The 16,319-nt window shown below is 44.5% G+C and overlaps 1 long non-coding RNA gene across 1 annotated transcript in view; it reads right to left on the bottom strand.

The window, feature by feature from the left end:
• Window positions 1-9,594: 9,594 nt before the first annotated feature.
• The window catches only part of LOC138250190 (uncharacterized), a 106,806-nt gene continuing 100,081 nt past the window's right edge, over window positions 9,595-16,319 (bottom strand). Inside the window, exon 3 of the long non-coding RNA XR_011194902.1 lies at window positions 9,595-9,701. This is a non-coding gene — a long non-coding RNA (uncharacterized lncRNA). The remainder of the gene's footprint in view (window positions 9,702-16,319) is intronic.

Raw genomic sequence — 16,319 nt, forward strand, 5'->3', positions numbered from 1 at the left:
ATCCCGTATATGAGTGCATTTTGGAGCACTTGTTCGGCAAATGTCTCCATGTACAGAGCAAAGAGTAACAGCAACAGGAGGCAACCCTGTTGTGTGCCTCTAGAGATGGGGATCGACTTGGACATGGAACCATTCACTCTCACCATTGCCTGGGGGGGAGTTATAGTTGCACAAGATCCAGTGACAATATCGCTGCCCCAACACGTACAGGGATAGAATAGCACTCAGGAATCCCCAATGTACCCTATTGAACGCCTTCTACGCATCTATCGATGGAAGCAAAAAAGCATCTTAGCCTGCTGGGTCTTGTCTAGAATATGGGATAACCTTCTAGTACTGTCCATACATATTTGTTCTGGGATGAACCCAGTTTGATCAGATCTACTAGCCTCTGCATATAAGGTTCCAGCCTGGCTGCCAAAATGCCCGTAAAGAGCTTATCATCTGTCAGTCAGTCCAATTTCTTTATTCGGCAAAGTGCCATAAAAGTACAAATACAGTATATTATACATAAAATTAAAAATAGTTAAAATGCAGTGCGAGTAATATGAGGCAATAATAGAAAAACATTTTTCACATATCCAAAATACAAAGCTAATTACGGATACTTATGTCAATATTTCCATAATAACACCTAAAAACAGAAGCAGACCAGTATAGTATATAAAACCACCACAAATAATCAACAAGTAAAAGATACAAAAAGTTACATATGACAAATGTCGCGAAATCAATTTAAAATCTTGTACTGATCCAATTTGATTTAGTATACTACTGCTTCCACCAGTTCATATAGTTTCCTAATGGCAATAGTAGATCTGATAAAATTTTAAACGAAGTAACAAATTTATAATGATGATCCTTTTTGAACACTGATCAATGCTTCCTTGTGAGAAATAATACGTAATTTGCATAAAAGAGGCCATATAAAAATATGTCTGGGAGCAGAATAAAGTGAGCAAAATAGGAAAAAGTGACAAGTGCTTTGGCTAGAAGAAGTATCACAGAGACAATTCGGGAGCACTTTTTGCCAGCTACATTGCTTTGGGAAGGCCACTCAGAAATGTATCAGATTTAGTCTGAATAAGGCAAGAAGGGATTTAACAGTACTATCGGCTGGTAGGATGCGCACAGCTGGGGTTCCTTCCCTGGCTTAGGGATTACTATAATCGTAATTGCATTGTGGGTGTGAGGTAGGCAGATATGAAACCCATTACATAGTTGTGCCAGAATAGGAGCTTCGAGGACCCCGAAGCACTCGTAGAATTCCATCCCCAGGTAGTCTTGCCCCATGTCTTCCCTGTCTGGAGGTGTTGGATAGCCATCAGAAGCTCAGTAGAGGTAATATCTTTGTCCAGAATGTCCTGATTGCTTTGTGGGATACATGTCAATGAGACCGACTCCAGATATTTCTCTATCCCCACCGGGTCTAGCCTCTCCGCTGCAGATAGGGAGGTATAAAAGGACTCAAATTCCCTGAGGATCTGATAGTCTTTCCCGATATTGCTCCATTTTGCGTTCTAATGTCATTCACCCTGTGCTGCGCTGTTTGGATGCAGAGACGGTATGCCAGCAGGCATCCTACCTAATTTCCCCCTACATAATACCTTTGTTTTGTGCGCAAGAGGGCATGCTCTGCTCTGTCTGTGTCCAGGGCTTTTAGTTGTTTGTGTGTCACCGTGAACTCCCTAGGTACTGCCATCGAGCCAGTACTCCTATATGTCCTCTCTAGTTCTCTGACTCGGTCTTCCAGGTTCTTGCATTTATCATGCCTACTTTTATTAAAGCACGCCACTATGGCAATAAACTGGTCCCTAGTAACCACCTTCAGCATGTCCCACAAGAGCACCACTGTTCTTTTTCCAAGGTATCATTAACCTCCAGCAATGCCTTTATCGTCCTCTTCATTTCTACTCAAATTGTTATATCCTCCTACTCAAGGAGTTTAATGTTCAGGCGCCACTGTTTAAGAGCTGGTCAGTGTCTGTGTGTCCAGAGACACAGCGCAACCAGGGCATGGTCCAATAGGGCCGCTAACCTGATTTCCACCTGGGTCACCATGCTAAGTACCCGTGGCGTGGCCAGGTAGAGGTCTAAGTGTGCATAGGTTGGCTGCTGAGAAATATGTACATCCTCTAACTGCAGGGTTTTTCACGCAATATGTCTATCAACCCCTCCCCCTCCACCCACTTCTTGAAATCTGTGGAAATGGCTCCCGTCTGGCCTTACCGCTGAGCCGATCTATCAATATGGATATCCAGAACGATATTGTAGCCACCCTCATGAGTACGTCTGTATGGGAAGTGAAAAGTACTTGACCTATGGCTTCTCTAAAGAATTGTTCCTGGTGGTCATTGGGACCATAAATGTTCACTAACGTGAACCCAAACCCCTGTATGTTCATTCTTAGTGCCAGCAGCCTCCCTTTTATTTCAGCCTGCTTGGCCAGCACCCTCCCCTGGAAGTCTATGGCAACCAAAATTTTACTCCAACCTTCTGCCCAGGGCCATATGAGTGGTATTCTGTATCAAACCGTCCAGATCTCAATCTCTTCCAGTCTGCCCCCGCTAGGTGTGTTGCTTGCAACAGACAGATGTCGTGTTTGGATTCCCGGACAAGGGAAAGTAGGGCCAACCTTTTCACTGGTGCGTTAAGTTCATGTATATTATGACTAAGTATGATGATTGTCATTTGTGAACTACAGGGCAGTTTGACATTGTCCTAGCTGTCCGTATGGGGTGCTGTCTGTGCTAGCTACAGATGGACCCATTGGGGACCTTTCCATGTGAACTTTTTCCCAGAAGGAAGAGAGTCATGTGCCAAAAAGAATTAGAACAAGTACACAACAATTAAACCAATTAGTTCCCTGCCCAGGAATAACACAAGGTCCACCTCTGAGGTAAAGTATTTTGCCCCAAGATGTCCACTGTTCACCACCATCTGCCGGGGATGGAGCTTTGTCATCGTCTCCTTCTGGGTTACCACTGCCCATCTCTTTTCCCTAGTCCCAAGCCACAACAGCAATTGGACAACTGTCCGTCGGCTCACTGCCTGGGTCTCGGCTTCAGCTCAGGCAATCAACTTCCTCAACAAAGTTTAACTCTCTGCATCCAGCTCACTCCCCTCGCTCTTCAATCTGCAAAGCAATGCCACTCTCTGTTGTCTACTTTCTTCTTCAGAGGGTTTGTGCGTCTTCCCTTTTAGCTGTTTATTTCTGCAATGTCTGCTATCTACTGGCATCGCTTGTGCCTGGCTCATAGTTGAAGAGGACGACTTCCCTTGGGCGACCGATGTTTCATGTAGGGAGGTAGCTTCCTCCTGTGTACGGATACTGTGCGTCTCATTCTGCGATACAAATTGCAGATGGAATGGATGACCCCATTTAAAACGAATCCCCTTTTCTCTGAGGATTACTGTCAATAGTTGGAGGGCACGATGCCTCTGCAGGATTGGGGCAAAAGATCCTGGAACAAGTACAGTTAATGCCCTTCAAATTCAATCAACTTAAGGTCTCTGGTTGCTGCTAAGATAGTTTCCCGCTGATGATAGTAATGTAGGCATGTAAGGATATCCTGTGACTGCCCAGGGGATGGGGCTGGCCGACCTGCCCTATGTTTGCAATCTAATAGGATAATCTGATCTTTGAGTTATGGGGCGACGTGGCGAAAGAGAGATCACAAAATCTTCTAGCTTCCCAGTGATCGCCTGCATTAGCAGGCTTCTAATGCAGATATTTGAGCGCCATTATCTATTTTCCAAATCTTCCAGGCAATACTGCAAGTCTCTGTTGCTTTCCTGCATATCCAGGATCTCCCTCCTGTGCTTGTCTATCTCTTCCTGGGCAATGTGGGTGCGTTTGACAGTGTCCAACCGTTGTCCAACCACTGCCATTTCCCTTTTCAGGTCCTTAATTTCTGCTGCGATTTCCTGCTTGAGAGCAAGACTCCAAACAGCTGTTCCAAGAAGTCCTTAGTTATAGGGGCAGCATCATCTTCTGGGCTTGCATCCCTTTTGGCCCCTTCAGCAGTCACTGGCTTCCCCTGTGGAGGGTCTAATTTTTTGCTAAGGTCTTGCTGAACAGGTCTTTAAGGGGTTCACTCTTTCTTATTTTGGCACTGCGAGGGCATGGCTACAGTGCTGAGGGTGCTACGCACCACCAGATCAATGCACTCTGCAGCAGTTCAAAATGTTTTGGGTCCGTCAGCCACCAGGAGGGGGGCCTGCCAAGCGACTAAGTGATACTGCACCCCCTCCACCTTTCCACTGCAGCACTCATGCCAGGGACCCTGCCCAGCCCCTCAGGCCACGAGCAGGGCCCGGTGTGCCTCTTTTCAAAATGGCAATCCATCAGGCGCTCCTTGTTCTTTTCGCCTTCACCCAGGGTCAGGGCCAATGCAGCACCCTGGGTCAGCTCTTCTTTCCCCTCAGAGCCACTAGTGTCTGGTGGGGGCCAACTACCTTCATCCCTCTTTGCTGCTCTCTGTTCCCTCTTCCTGATCAGGCAAGGGAAGCGGGCCGTACCGGGCCGGGCCCCAGAGCGAGACCACCGCCTCTTCCGCCAACGCCGTCTCGTGCCGCTTCATGGCTCCCTCTGCTCCTTTGCATCTGGGATCTCCAGCGCGGCCAACCTAGGTGCTGCACCAGGCCCTGTCTCTGCTGGGCATCTCCATCCGGCATGGGCAATCCACAGCCTGCACTTCCTCTCCGGGGCTGCGTTCTAGGTCCCTGGCAGCCAAGAGACTGGGTCTCCTGCCTGCTCCCTGCTCACCTCGTCTCTCGTCGCTGCCTCCTCTCCGATCCACATTGCTGCTCTATTTTTGGACCTTCGTAATTCAGGCTCCTGCTTGGCCAGTGGCCTCATGTTGCTGGCCCTCCTCAGCCACCTGGCTCTGACTTTTTCTTCTGTGTATGGCCCTGACAAAGGCCTGCTGTGGGATCTTGCTTCCCTCCTTGCTGTGCCACCCCCAGCTCAGTCGCAGGGCCGGGCACTAATGTCCTGTCGCTCTCAACCGCTGTGCTGCCAAGTTGTCGACGCTCTTCTGCTGCCCAGGCCCGACCCCTCAGTTTGCTTTCTTCGCAGCTCAGCCCCGTCAGGGGCTGCTTGCGGGCTCTTGCTGCTCTCCCCACTCTGCCACCCCCCAGCTCTGATGTGGGGCAGCGATCGGGTAGCCAGCTGCCTTCTCGGCAGAAATGCTGACGGTGAAGCTCCTTAGAAATGCTCCTACCAGTGCGCCATCTTGGCCACGCCCCTTAAAGGTCTAAAGAAAGTGAAAGGACGCATACCGAGGCAAAGGAAAGAGCAAATAAAAAAGGCAAAGAATGAATGAAGGGAAGGGAAAAAATAGTGAAAGAATGAACACCTGATGAAGAAAAAAGATAGGAACGAAAGAAGGAAAGAAATAACCAAGTTTTTGCGAGTTTGAAAGAAGAGGTAGCAAGAGAAAGAAGGAAATTAAAAATGGAGAGGTGTAGAAATAAATAGTTGAAAGAAAGAGAAAAACTGTAAATGTGTGGACTTTAAGAGCTGGAAAGAGAAAAGTGGGGTAGAAAGAAAACATTGAGGGTAAACAGAGTAAAGGAAAGAATGGAGTGAGATAGCTGAAACAGACCCTCTGAAATAAAGATTGCAGCTATAAATAGCTTTAATTGGCTCCCTCATGTCCTTAAACAGAAGTCAGAGTGTGGAACAGCAGGGGGCACTGCAGAACATCAAGCGGTGCATTAGCAGAGTTGTTTGTGAACCCCAATACAGCAACATTGGGGAGCTTCTGATCAGAATTTGGGAAACAGACAGAGCTGTGTTCCGGCCCAGTGCTGGAATAACAGAAAGGCAATGGGTGAAGAATGAAAAATGAAGCGCTGTGTAATTCCTGGTAGTGGAATAATGGGGCGCTGCATGTTAAGGTTGAGATGCACTGACAGAGTTGCATATGGGCTACAGTGCTGGAATAGTAACGGACCCACAAGGTCAAAAGTGAGGCATGTTAATGGAGCTATGTGTGGAACATAATATTGGTGTGAAAGTATTGCCGAGTGTTAGCCTGGAGGTGCCCTGGTGAAGCTGCAAGTGGGGCCCAGTATTGGAGTGGCATTGTCCCTGAACCACATGGACAATGCCCAGAAGTGAGGAGTCCTGACGTGCGTTTGTGTGAGCCTTTGTACTGAGAAGAAATCAGCACTGAATGTTAGAATTGATGGATTCTGGTGGAGCTGTGGTGGTTCCCATCAACAGTGGCATTGAATATTAGACATGAGGTGCCCTGGCTGATCTGTGTTTTGCTCTTTTGGGTCCAGTATTTGCTTGGCAATGGGACTGAATATTAGAATTGAGATACTGCAGTGGAACTATATGTGAGCGGGGTCCCAGTATGGAAAAAGAAGTGTCCTCGCTGGGGTAGAACAGAGGTGCACTGATGGAGCTGCACATGAGGTCCTAGTACTGGAACATCAGAGTGTACTGACTGTATGAACTGAGGTGCTCTGGCAGCTGGCGTATTTCGGGTTCTGGCACAGGAAAGGAACTTAGAATGTGTGAACTGAGGTGCACAGATGGAGCTGCACCCCAGGTCCCAGTACTGGAACAGCAGTGTGCACTGACTGTAAGAACTGAGTTGCTCTGGCAGACAGCATGTGTGGGGTTCTAGGCTGGCATGACTGAGGGGCTTGGAGTGTGTGAACTGAAATGCACTGATGGAGCTGCGGGTGAGGTCCCAGTGCTGCAACAGGAGTGTGTACTGACTGTAAGAACTGAGGTGCTCTGGCAGACAGTGTGTATGGGGTTCCGGCATGGGCATGTCTGAGGGACTTGGAGTGTGTAAACTAAGGTGCACTGCTTGGGCTGCACCCAAGGTCCTAGTGCTGGAACAGCAATGTTTACAGACTGTAAGAACTGAGGTGCTCTGGCAGACAGCGTATTCGGGGTTCTGTCACAGCTGAGGGGCTTGGAGTGTGTGAACTGAGGTGCACTGATGGAGTTGTGCCGGAGGTCCCAGTACTGGAACAGCAGTCTATACTGAGTGTAGGAACTGAGGTGTTCTGGCAGAGAGTGTGTGTGTGGGGTTCTGGCACAGGCATGGCAGACGGGCTTGGAGTGTGTGAACTGAGGTGCGCTGATGGTGCTGTGCCCAAGGTCCCAGTACTGGAACAGCAGTGTGTACTGACTGTAGCAAACTGAGGTGCTCTGGCAGACAGTATGTGTGGGGTTCTGGCATGACTGAGGGGCTTGGACTGTGTGAACTAAGGTACACTGATGGAGCTGCACACAAGTTCCCAGTACTGGACCAGCAGAGTGTACTGACTGTAAGAACTGAGGTGCTCTGGCAGACAGCGTGTGGGGTTCTGGCACAGCTGAGGGCTTGGAGTGTGCATGACTTATGGAGTATGTGCACTATTGGAGCTGCAAGTGGCATTCCAGGATGGAACAGAAGTGAGGACTGTCTCTAAGGATTGCAGGGTCCTGGTAGAGCAGGGTGAGAGGTCCCGGCACTGGAACAACAGTGGGCACTGAGTGCTTGGTAGGAGCTGCTTTTGCTGAGCTGCATGTGGGTAGCAGACATGAAAGATCAGGGATGCCATCAAAGGTTTCCAAGGTGACATCAGGTTCCATTTGGGAGCATGGCCTCTGGATGGGGGGAACGTTCTTGTATGCTTGTTGGAACAAAAGTGGAGATACCCAGTTAATTTACAACATCACTAAATTACTTAATTAGGAAAGGTCAGGCAGATCTCACTAACAAAGCAGGAAATGTCAGGCAGTCACAATTTATTCCAAAGCTCATGAAAACAATTTTGTGGTGTTTTCTGCTAATTTTGTTGCAGACCCTGATGTAAGAAGCCCTGGGGGCTCTAGGCTACAAGCCATTACAAGCCAGCATCCCTTGCTCTCAGCACCAGAGACCACAGGCTGGCACACCAAATGTGACCAACATGACAGCCTGATTTATAGCCTTGTTTAAGGATAAGCTCAGAAACTGAGGTGCTCTGGCAGACAGTGTGTGTGGGCTCTGGCACAGGTAAAGCTGAGGGCTTGAAGTGTGTGAACTGAGGTGCACTGATGGAGCTGTGCCTGAAGTCCCAGTACTGGAGCAGCAGGCTGTACTGACTGAAAGAACTGAGGTGCTCTGGCAGACAGTATGTGTGGGGTTCTTGGCACTGGCACGGCTGAGGGCTTTGAGTGTTTGAACTGCAGTGCAATGATGGAGCTGTGCCAGAGGTCCCAGTACTGGAACAGCAGAGTGTAATGCCTGTGATAGCTGAGGTGTTCTGGCAGACAGCATGTATGGGGTTCCTGGCACTGACACAGCTGAGGGCTTGGAGTGTGTGAACTGCAGTGCAGTGATAGAGCTGCACCCGAGTTACCAGTACTGGACCTGTACAATGTACTGACTGCAAAAACTGAGGTGCTCTGGCAATCAGCATGTGTGGCATTTCTGGCACTGGCACGGCTGATGGGTTGGAGTGTGTGAAGTGTGGTGCACTGATAGAGCTGTGCCAGAGGTCCCAGTACAGCAGCAGCAGAGTGTACTGACTGCAAGAAATGAGGTGCTCTGGCAGACAGTGTGTGTGGGGTTCTTGGCACTGGCATGGCTGAGGGCTTGTAGTGTGTGAACTGCAGTGAACTGATGGAGCTGTTCCACAAGTCCCAACACTGGAGCAACAACATGTACTGACTGCAAGAACGGAGGTGCTCTGGCAGACAGCATGTTTGGGGTTCCTGGCACTGGCACAGCTGAGGGCTTGGAGTGTGTGAACTGAGGTGCACAAATGGAGCTGCAAGTGGGATCCCAGTGTGGAGAGAAATGGGCACTGTCTATAAGGATTGTGGAGCACTGGTAGAGCTGTGTGCTGGGCTATAAGTAATTACAAGCGATCCTCCTTCCTTGCTCTCAGCACACAGGCACGAATACTTGCTAAAGAAAACCCAAGCCAAGAAAGGGCGGGAGCCAGGCAGATAAGAGAGGGTGCAGAGAGCCCACGAAGCCCAAATCTGACCGTTATAACAGCCTGGTTTATAACTTTGCTTACAGCTAAGCTCAGAGGACGAATGCTCTGCAAATGAAAAGGTAAGCAACGTAAAAAAAAGGGTCCCCTGTAGACCAGATAAACTGGACAAAGCATAGTTATAGTTACAGTAGTTGATCCCTGCTCCCACACAGAAGAAGGAGGAATAAAGAGGCATGACTGACCACTAGCAAGCAAGGATTTTTAAATGACAGTGAAACTAACAAATGAAATTGCTGGAATCCCACAGATGGAGCACACTTAAAAGTATACAACACGTCACACTCTTATGCTTGATCTAAAAACGGGCCACAACATCTTAAAAAAGACCCACAAACAGCCAAAAACATACCTACGCCCTGAACTTTCAGACCAGCTCTTTGGGTCACTGCGAGATTGCCCTAGAGACCCTGGTTGAGGCTCTCATTTAGGTCAAAGCAGCTATGTGCTGTGTTTGTCTTTAAATGCTATACTTCTGCCATTCTTAAATGACCCTGCTGTATTCCTTTAACAAAACAAAATACATCCCTGAGGACCAAATAACTTTAGTTGCAAACTTCAAATTCTGAATTGACTTAGAGTGCAAGGAAAGAGTAAAGGTACACTTTTTAATTTTTCTTTTGCAGCATTGAAAATCACGAAGCTGGCCAGAAGTGTCATTTCTTGATCGACCACCACGTCAAAATGAGGGCATAAATAACCTAAAACGAAAAATCAATCATTTGTAACTGATAAAAACAAGTTCTTGTCTTTCTTACAGCTATCAGCAAGCCAGCAGAATTATCAACAAATATCTCATCACTGCACTGCGATATAAGTTAATGAAACAAAATAAAATGAATTACAATCCTCAAATGGTTTAAATACAAGTATTTCTATTCCACAGATCTTTGGTTTGACTTTCTGCCAAAGGATATATTTAGACACGCCTCGAAAAAAGGAAAAGAAACGCATTTAATTCAAGAGGATGGCAACTAAAACATTTTATTACTTTACTTGTATGTATTTCTACATTCTTTCGGATTAGAGCACTTTGTTACCTAAACACTTTTGTATTAATATGTGCGATTGGATTGAGGCGGTTTGTGTGGATGGTGTGGGAACTGTTGAAAGACGTACATTGATGGGATAGACGGTGGGCTGCATGGAGTAGGAAGAAAAAGACGTGTGCGCAGCTGATGCGGTATATTCCTCTGTCCTAACGTGCCTAACATGAAACACAGTCCTTTATTCATTACTGATAAGTCTTGTGGAGTTGCTGTCATCGAAATCAGTACAACTCCAGGTTTTCTCCTAAAAAGCTCCTATCACAGTCACATTTTAGCAACAGCTTTATTCTGAGTCATTGTTGCATGAGTTACATAAGTTATGTAAGCTGTTCTATTAAATATAACCAGTAGCATTTTTCTGGACATGTGCTTGAAATCAGATACTGCTCCACATTCATTGATGGAACAGGTTTCTGCAAGCCCTATTTTTCAATGTACATAGAGAGGGTATTTGGGCAACCCACTTCAGGCATTGGCTTGTTTGGGTCAGCCCTAGCCGGCCCCTTTCAGCCATGGTTTTGAGACTTTGGGGCATATTTATACTTTTTGGTGCAAAACTGCACTAACGTAGTTTACACTAAAAGGTTTAGCACTGGCTTGCCCCATTCCTGAGCACCAGCCGGGTGCCATATTTATGGAATGACGCAAGCCGGTGCAAAGGGTGGGTTAACATTAAAAAAATGACGTTAGCCGGGTGGAAATGGCGGTATGGGAGAAGGGGGTTTTGCACCAAAAAGTGACGTTAGGCTGGTTAGAGTAAAAAATAATGACTCTAACCAGCCTAGCATCATTTTCTGATGCTAAACCATCTTAGAAAAGACAGGAGTCATGCCCACCACCCCAATGGACAGCACACGGGACAGTGTCCCTCTGGGCATGGTCATTGCACCCTGTGCCATGCAGGGTCCCCAAGTTGGGCCCAAGGGTGCCACTTTAATTTTAAAAAAACATACTTACCTATACTTACCCTACTTACCTGGGATGGGGTCCCCATCCTCCGGTGAACCTCTGGTGTGGGTGGGGGTCTTCCAGGGGTTTAAGGAGGACACCTGTGGACCCATTCCATGGAGTTTAAGTATGGAAATGGGTCCACAGGTCACTTAATGTCTGGTCTGACCCAGGAGTTAAAGAAGCAAGCTTTGCACCATTATTTAGCCCCTCCTCCCACCCGTGTGTCATTTTAGCATGGGGGTAAATATGGGGCTATGGGGTTAGCATCATTTTTTAGATGGGAACGCCTAACTTGCATCTCATTGACGCAAGGTAGGTTCACACATCTAGAAAATGGTGCAAACTCCAATATTTTGACATTAGACTGGTCTAACGTCAAAATATAAATATGAAGTTAGTTTTGCGCCAAATTTGCATCACAAAGATAATACAAATTCATTGCAAATGGGGTATAAATATGCCCCTCTATCTGTACCAACTTGGATTATCCCCAAAAAAGCATACATCATTCACTTCCTACAAGTGGCTCTTTGGTGTATCATTGCACCTCCATTGAAGTGTTTCCATTGCAGTACATATGTTCATTGGCTTCACCATATGGTCTGGATTATTTTGTGAAGGCAGAAAGCAACTAGGATTAAATATTGACCCTCTAAATAGCAATATGTTCTACATTTTCAGAAATGATTACAGAATGTGGGATCCAAAAGCTAATTTTTTGGTGTTCAATAAATAATCCACGAGAAAAAAAAAATTAACATTTCAAAATAACACCTTAAAATATTATCTAGAATGCACATACTTTTCTGGGTGAACTGTTTCATTACTTTCCCCAGGCTACTGTTTAAATTACAAGATTGAATCAACTCTTAAACCTGGTTCTGTTTTCTTTTCCCGTCTGTTTTTTTTTCTTTTTTACCTTTGTGGTCGTTTTTCTGCCTCTAGTTACTTGTGCTAGTCTAGCCTAGTCTAGTCTAGCCTAGTCTTCAATGTTGCTGGTTGTATGTACCATTGTAGTCCTACTCTCTGTGCTGATTTGTTTCATTGAGATTTTTCTAACATAAGAATAAATGGCTGCCATCTTACAATAGTGTTTTCCATTGTATGAAAGATTGCAATGGGAGGGAGAGGACTGGTCCAGTGGTCCTAGCACGAGGCAGAGATGGACTTGACTTTTGATGCACCTTTGGTGCGCCCATGGCATGTTCACGTTTCCACTGTATTATGTATCATGGAAGCGGGGAGTGAAGAAGGTGGTGGGGAGGGCTGGGAGAGGTGCAGGAGACTGGAAGTGGGAGAAACGGAGACAGAATAGTGGGTGGCAACTGATCGGTGACAGCAGAGTAAGGGCCTCATTGCTATAGTGACTGTTGGAACGCTGCACTCCAGGCAGTCTAACTGCCAAAATAAGACCCTGGCCAGTGGACCCGCCTAAAAACTGCTGTCCTTGCCAGAAACATCGTTCCCAATGCAGTGCTGGCAGTCAGGGTTGTACTGTCGTGAACCCATTTTAGTTTGCACGGATACAGGATGTTAGACCTGACAGGTTTAGTGTGGTCACCCCTAATTTGTTTACCTGCCTCCCTCCACTTTTTGGACACTATTTTTGCTGGATTTAGGACTCTGCACACTTTACCGCTGCTAACTAGTGCTAAAGTGCACATGCTCTCACCCTTAAAACAGGATGACATTGGATCATACCCAATTGGCATATTTAATTTACGTATAAGTCCCTAGTAAAGCGCACTATCTGTGCACAGGGCCTGTAGATTAAATGCTACTAGTGGGCTTGCAGCACTGATTGTGCCACCCAGTTCAGTAGCCCCTTAACCATGTCTCAGGCCTGCCATTGCAAGGCTTGTGTGTGCAGTTTCACTGCTAATTCGACTTGGCATTTAAAAGTACGTGCCAAGCCTAAAACTCCCCTTTTTCTACATATAGGTCACCCCTAAGGTAGGCCCTAAGTAACCCATAGGGCAGGGTTCTGTGTAGACAAAAGACAGGACATGTACCTGTGTAGTTTACATGTCCTGGTAGTGTTAAACTACTAAATTCGTATTACACTGCTGTGAGGCCTGCTCCTTTCATAGGCTAGCATTAGGGCTATATTCTAAAGAAATATTTCACTCTCTTATTTCAATTCCAAAATATATACACACTTACACAAGCTTTTCAGATTTTTATCATAGAGATTAGAAAATTATTTTTATTATTGATAATAGTAAAGAATAAACACTCATCTAATATAAACTCAACATAAAACATGGAAAGACAACCAAACTAAGACCACACGTAGAAACACAAGACAAATCGCATCACACCACGGATAAGACAAAATTGCAAAACACAAATAATATTTACATCATATATCGAAAATATAATCCTTACAAAATCATACACATCTTCTCCAATTCAAAAAGATAATTTTGCAAATAATCTATCAACCCTCAGGCAGTCTGTATCTGGACTTTACTTTGTTTGTAGTAACAACATGCTTTACTTGTCATTAAATTGTCCTTCACACATCAATATCTTTTATCCTCATGTGTTTCCATCCATTTCCAATTAAATATATAGAGAGGAAAATATTTTCTGGGATTTCAGCTTGAGCGTTGTTGCCACTGAGCTTTGATGAAAACCTTCAAAGCCAGCCTTGGCATTCCTTGCCGACGCGCGTTTCGGTGGATCCCACCAAATGCTGATATTTTAAATCACCTTCCTCAGGGCTGCACACAATCGTGCAACAATAGGCTGGAATAATATCTACAACAAATAAATATAATCCAATAAACCCTACTTCATTTCCATGTTATTCTTAACCATGTCTTGCTCATATTTCCAAACACCAATGTACCTGCCACCAAGTGGTCAGAGCTGTGAATGTGCTGGAGGTGTCTCTCAAAGAAAAAAATTAAAGACCTTCACCAAACTGAAAAAACTTTCAACATGAACAACCGAACGTCTTATAGAGCCTTTAACCAAAAACCAACACAAGTGCCTCACATAAGTGCCAAAAATAAAGATTCACCTGTGACCGACATTAACTAATAAAACTACAAATAGGTGACACTTAGAGCAAAACAAGAATACCTCTTTTTCAATCATTCTGCATCTTTCCTCAAAAACGGGTTAAAATTGAAATCCGAAATGCTTAATTGGGACATCCTAGGCTGAAAACAAAGAATTTCAAATTAAAAGAACTTTAACCGTAATGATCAATTGTCAACCTATATTAACTAAAAACCCTGAAATTCAAACTACAAACATAAATAAAAGGAAATTGCAACAAACACATTTATAAACAATTGCACCACACGAACAAACTCAACCCCATGAACTTAAATATCAAGCATTTACAACGGACCTAAATACGCATCCAATTATTCAGAATCTTATCTACTTAGTGCCAATGTTGCCAAAAAACTCGTAGTGCGCCGATATCTGCAACTGCTCAGTATCTGTCTGATGTGCCGACTTGCCGAGTGTTTCTCGGCATGACGCTTTTAGCCAATTACATTGCAGATTCACTGCAATAAAAGAAAGACTCTGTTTGAAACCCAAAAGCGGGCAGCCTCGTTCACGGCGGCCATCTTGAAATGTATATCTAGACGGCAAGTACAATTTGCACCTAATTGCCCACCTCTATTATATCCAATGTTTATAAAAAAATAGAGGCAGGTACACAAAGAATTAGTAGCTTTGGTGTGAACATACAAATATTGTATATTCTACTCTCATCACTCAAAGACATTTCGAGGACTTAGCAACTGCTTTGCATACCACAGTGTACCTAAACATAAAGTCAATACTAAAACATCAAGTCAAACATAAACTTATTAAACATCATGGAAATATGCCAAGATACCCTCCAACAGTCGTACAGGGCTAAATTCTCAAGCCCCTAAATTTAGGCTACTGTCTCAAACAAGCCTAATGCTAATGAGGAAATCAACATATCGCATTTTGTCATGGTATTTCCACATTTAATCCTTTTTATATGTATCTAGAAAAAAATCCAGAACACTTCACGCTTTTTCCTTTTATTTTCACTGTCTTCTAGGTTACTAGATACTATTTTTTCCAGGATAGTCCATTTAATGTCTTCTTCTTTATGTTTGCACTCCTGCAGTGTGAGGCCAAAGGGGCATTCAGTTTCTGAGTTATACATGCTGAAAAGTGTTCATAATACCTAAATCTGAACTCCCTCTATGTTTCACCTAAATAGCCCAGATTGCACGGACAAAGAATGAGATAATCCACGTTTTTGGTTCTACAGTTTGACATATTTCTTAATTCAATCTTCTTGTTGTTGTATGTAATGGTACTTGACTTGATATTATCGCTCCCTTACATGCTCCACATGTCCCACATTTGTGGTTGCCTTTAACAGGTTCTAAACCACAAATGGATTTTTGTACCGGTTCGCTCTGCCTTCTCATAGCTGATTTAACCAAGATATTTCTCAAATTTTGTTTTCGCATGAAGACAAAAAGTGGTTTCTCAAGTGGTTCCTGATCTGTTTTGGTATTCAAAATGTGCCACTGAGAATTAATGATTTTCATAATCTTATCATTGATATTAGAGTGGCGAATGGAACAAACTAGTTTGTTGTTGGTTTTCTTTAGATTCTTTTGGAACATTGCATGACGGTCATAATATTTGGCTCTTTTTAGAGAATCTCTAATTAGTTTGGGTGGATATCCTCTGAGTAGAATTTTTTTGGCCAGAATATTTGAATGCTCAATATAGTCCATCATACTAGTACAGTTTCTTCTGACTCGCAGAAAATGACTAAATGGAATGTTTTGCTTTTGACTCACCGGATGATAGCTTTCATAGTGCAATAATGTATTTCTGGCCGTAGGTTTAACATAAAGTGACATAGAAAGAACTCCCTCTTGATGTGCAATGCATATATCCAGGAATTCTACCTGGTTGCGATCATATTTCAAAGTGAATTTTAGATTATTATCGCATAAATTCAACCAGGTAAAGAACTCCTGGAGTTGTTCTAATTCTCCATTCCAGACTAAAAATATGTCATCAATATATCGTGACCTTCGTGTAATATTCTCATAAAATGGGGCCACTTCATTGTAAATAAATTTCTCTTCAAACAATCCCACATACAGATTAGGTATACTAGGTGCACATGCTGCTCCCATGCTGACTCCTTTTATGTGATGGAAAATAGTGGAGTTAAACTCAAAAAAGTTATCGTAAATAACTGTCTCAAGACAGTCCTCAATGAATTGTTTAAGTGGTTTAGATTGCATGTTTAGTAGACTTTGTTTCACGCATTCTAAAGCTTGCTCTTGT

This window comes from Pleurodeles waltl, chromosome 8 (genome assembly GCF_031143425.1).
Source record: "Pleurodeles waltl isolate 20211129_DDA chromosome 8, aPleWal1.hap1.20221129, whole genome shotgun sequence".
Classification (NCBI taxonomy): Eukaryota; Metazoa; Chordata; class Amphibia; order Caudata; family Salamandridae; genus Pleurodeles; species Pleurodeles waltl.